This window comes from Galeopterus variegatus, unplaced genomic scaffold (assembly GCF_000696425.1).
Source record: "Galeopterus variegatus unplaced genomic scaffold, G_variegatus-3.0.2 Scaffold40, whole genome shotgun sequence".
In the NCBI taxonomy this organism is placed as follows: Eukaryota; Metazoa; Chordata; class Mammalia; order Dermoptera; family Cynocephalidae; genus Galeopterus; species Galeopterus variegatus.
Genome location: NW_007726151.1, coordinates 482,825 through 487,713, shown reverse-complemented (window position 1 = coordinate 487,713; position 4,889 = coordinate 482,825). Strand labels below are relative to the sequence as shown.

At 39.9% G+C, this 4,889-nt stretch overlaps 1 pseudogene; it reads left to right on the top strand.

The window, feature by feature from the left end:
- Window positions 1-1,118: 1,118 nt before the first annotated feature.
- On the top strand, window positions 1,119-2,074 carry LOC103589488 (annotated as a pseudogene).
- Window positions 2,075-4,889: the final 2,815 nt, after the last annotated feature.

Sequence of the window (4,889 nt, the reverse complement as noted above, 5' to 3'; positions counted from 1 at the left end):
GGCGTGGCTCCCGGGCCTTGCCCAGCGGGTGAGCGGGAACGGGTCGTCTGTACGTGGGATCCGAACCCTTGGGCGGGAGCGCCGCCGCGCCTCGCACTATCCAGTGCGCCACCGGGCCGGCCCCTGGGACCCACTTTCTTTTTTTTTTTTTTTTTTTTTTTTTTTTTGTCTTTTGTCTTTTTTTCCGTGTCCAGCAACGGATCGCAACCCTCAGTGTTGCCCCCGTACCGGACCGGGGACCGGCAACGGGATCGCAACCCTTGGCGTTGCTCCCGCGCCTTGCTCAGCCAGTGAGCGGGAACCGGTCGTCTGTACGTGGGATCCGAACCCTTGGGCGGGAGCGCCGCCGCGCCTCGCACTATCCAGTGCGCCACCGGGCCGGCCCCTGGGACCCACTTTCTGAGTGTAGTATTAGTAGCTCTGGAGCTCAATGATCCTTTGAGGATCTTTACTGCTCTAGAAGAAGAAAAGAGAGGCATCCTGCCTGAGGCAAAATTATAAAGTGGAAGAAACATGGCTTATTGACTTTTCTGATTTTTTTTCTCAAGATGTTTTCCAACTTCTTTGTACCTCTTGCCAAAGCCACCCAGGTGACCAATATCCTCAGTATACATTTTAGGTACTTAGAGATCCACTTTTCCCACTTTCCATCTTCCAATTCACTAGTACTTTCCCTGTTTCAATAACTCAACTCCAAATTACTTCTCTATGCCAAACTTTCCTCCACTCCAAACACACAAAGATATCAAAAAGGTATATCAAATACTGCTACAGAAGCTACTGCAGCTGGATTTTAAGTATTAAATCATATAATAAAAATAATTTAGTCATTGATTTTATTCAGAAGCTATTGAGTACCTGCTACACACCAGACGTTGTGTAGGTGCTAAGAATGTAACAGTGGACAAAAAAAAAAAAAAAAAAAAAAAAAAAAAAAAAAAAAAAAAAAAAAAAAAAAAAAAAAAAAAAAAAATCTTTCCTGCCATCATGACGTTTTTATTTCTGTAGAAGAGATAAATAGTAAACAAGATAAATATATGAATATAGGGTATATTAGAGGATAAAAGGAATAAACTGCCGATATCTCTAACATTGCTGGTTTTGCTGCCTTGCTGGAAATGTCAGACTCAAATTACGAGAGCCGCAAGAATTTCTTTGAGAAAGAATTAGATGAGGAAACTGTGATTTTGACCTTGGTTCCAGCTACAAAGGAACCTGAAAAAGAAGATAATGATAAAAGAAGAACAAATAGAACCAAGTGTTTCTTCAACTTCTGATGTCAAACCAAGAAAAATAATAGTTATTTTTAACTAGGAGGAGGCCTAGGAAAAATAACAAAGTTTATCTTCCTGAAACAGGTGAACGAGTCAAAGCCCTCCTAAAACCTATGTATAAAATACCAAGCCTTCCCTTGCCAACCATTTTGCCTCTGATTAATGAGGTGCATCAGGACACCTTGTGCGACTGGTGCCAACAATTTAATTTGAGTACCAGTGGGGAGAAAATAGAGGTTTATCTCAGGCTCCAGAAACCTGCTTACCCAGAACAAAAACATGCTGTTCCTGATACATCATGGGAGGCCAAACTATTCAAGGAAATGCAAGGCAGTGACCAAAGAGCAAGGCTTCATGAAAGTTGTGAGATGAGTGAGAGAGACGAAGAGACGAACCTAGTGGAAGTGGTAAGTCCAGCTCAGGAAGCCATGCTGGCATGGTGGGGAAGAATTGTTGCTAGGGCCGTTCAGCCCAAGGCTGAGAACTCATGGCCCATTCCTGCTTGTGTTGAGGCCTTTTTGCTGCAAGCCTCTAGTGTCAGGTGGTGTGCGGTCCATGGCTGATTTCTCTCCACAGACACAGAGGGGTGGGTTGGCCAGCAGTTCCATGCAGGCCAAGTCTGGGTGCCTGACACTCCCAGGAGGATGATTTCTCTTTTATTGTCACCAGCCTGCTCTTTCCCATCCCCAGGCCAAGAAGATAATATGTTATGCCCTGAATGTACTAAGAGGAATAAAATGATAATGAAAAGCTTAATTACCATGGAGAAGAAGAAGCAGTCTGGCTTAAACACATTGTAGGAGATTAGAATATGCCATCCCAAAATATGCCTAAGTACTATTTATGCATAAGCATTATTTTGAGCCGAAGGCAATTGAGAAGAAGCAGATACAAGAAACTCTCTCTGCCTTGTATATCCACCACTTAGATTCAATAAGTGTTAATATCTTTCTATATTTGATATATTTCCTTTTTTGTCTTGTTTCGTGACCGGCAACGGGATCACAACCCTCGGTGTTGCCCCCACACCTCGCTCAGCCAGTGAGCAGCCGGTCTGTATGTGGGATCTGAACCCTCGGCGGGAGCGCCTGCGCACTTCCCAAGCGGCGAACTGTAGCAGTGCGCCACCAGGCCGGCCCTATATTTGATATATTATTGTGACATATGTAAATATATTTTTTATTAAATAATATAAAAGTAAAAATATAAAATAAAAAAATAAAAATAAATATAGGGTATATTAGACAGTGATAAATGCTGAGAAGAAGAAAACAAATCGGGGAAATGATGGAAAATAAGTTACATTGTGAAATGGAGGGTTGAAATTTTAGGTAGGATGGCCAGGGAAGATGACATTTGAGTAAAGTTCTGAATAAATGGAGGGTTGATGTATGTAGTGACTTGGGAAAGAGAATTTCAGGCAAAGGGAACATCAAGAAAACAGGACCTGAGACAGGACCTTGTTTAGACCAAGGGAAGGCGAAGGGGGTTGAGGGTGGAGAATAAGATCTTGTAGGGTCTGGTAGGTCACTGAAAGACCCTTAACTTTTCCCCTTAATGATGGAAACCATTGTAAGGATTCTAACAAAGGAGTGACAGGACGAGTCTTAATTTTAACTGAGTCATTCCAACTTCTGCAATGAGATAAGATTAGCCTCAAGGAGGCAATGGCAGAAACACATACTTCTAAAAAGACTTGGATGATCTAGGTTAGAAATGATCATGACTTAAGCTGGGTAAAGCAGTGGAGGTGAGGAGAAATGTATTTACTGTACATTCTGACAGTAAATTCTACTGTCAGTTTCTTCAGTTACTATGTTCTCCTCTATTATAGAAGTTCCCTACCTTTCAAGGGCTTGCTTTTCTTTTTTTTTCATTAATTATTTTATCCATTCAATCATTCACAGTTTCATTTTTACAATAAGAGCAATGTGAAAAATCATGTATTAATTCTTGTATGGGGACACAAACAACTTACTGGGAGGGATAATGAGACACCTAATAACAGTAATTCAATATGGGATAATTATTATAATAGTTAAGATTATCAGTCGTTTATGTTAGACGCCTTGCTAAGTGCTATACTGCAATAACTCTATTATGACCCTGGTTTACAGAGATGAAGTGGAGGCAAAATTTATTGGCTACCTTGCTGGAGCTCATAGAGCTTATAGATGCAGGGTTAGTGCAGAGCTACAGTGTCAGACAGAATGTGGCAACTGAGAATCAGATCAAAACGCTATGGGAGCCAGAAAAGAGACGCACATTCAGATGGGAAAATGAGGCACAAGTCTATGAAGGAAGTTCCTGGAATTCTTTGATGTTTCTGATATCAGTGTGTCATGAATTACAACTTGTTTCTAGGAGAGTTATCCAACCTTCTTGGCTTTGAGAAATATGCTGAGGTTAAAGATTTATCCAAATATTCTTTGGATAAATTCAAGTTAGTGCTAAATTTTTACTTGATTATTTTCATTTTTATTGAGTTTTTCCTAATGTGCAGTTTTTAGAGTAATCCATGGGCATCACAAGACCATATATAGAATGTAGCCCTTTTTTCCACAATTCATGATTTTTTATATCATGTTTAAAACTTTTCAAGTATTATGAAAGAAATTAGAAAAATACAAGACTTCTTGAGGGACTTATTTACAACTTAGTGTTCGTTAAGTTCACAAAAGTTAACCTAGTTATATGATTTTCTATAATTAAGGTAACTTTATTCAGAAGTTTGATCCAATTGTTCATAAATATGCTTTTATTACATCCCCAGGATGGCAAGCTATGATTGTTTCTTTCATGCACAAGTAGTTTCTTGGGTAACTAATACATAAACTCCTTCAAAAGATAAAGCAAGTTATTATTATAATATCTTCCAGACAGAGAGATGAGGGCCAAAGGTTATTAAAGCTCAATGTCAAACCATCCATCAGTAAATGAGCTAAGAATAGAACCTGATGATCGACAGTGCTGTGCCAACACCCCCTGTCGCAGACCACTCTGACCCCAGCCGTTATCATTGTATCCTGAACACTTATTACCTAATGACTATTTACTAGACTCACAGCCATAATGTTGTTAATAAAAGCTGTATACATTCTTGAAGTCTATCACAGTGGAAACTCTCAGCAGAAAAGGTTTCCTAGGTTTTTAAAGTTGTAACAGTCTGGGTCCCATCCAGTCATCTCCCTTCCCCAACACACACACACACACACAGATACACATACACGCAACACATACACACACCCTAACAAGGATAATGATCTTTAAGAAGCAAAAACTAGACCCAGTTTGAGTTATGTAAAATGAAAATTTCAAATTTGAAAATCGTTATACCCATTCACACATTGTAGCTGAGATTTCAGAACATGCACCTTTATTAGCAGGGACTTGAGATCTGAAATAGATATTTAATAGGGCCCTGGAGCTGCTGGACGGGCACAATGGTCCATAATGATTTTATGGAGTGGGTCAGTGAACCAGGACACAAAAGGGTTTATGTGTAAGGCCTTAACTATTATGAGGAAGCTGTAATAGCCTATTGTAGCAAAAACCTCACTTTTCAGAAAGTACCTAAATACGAATTTACACAGTAGGGATTTTTAACTAACAGTG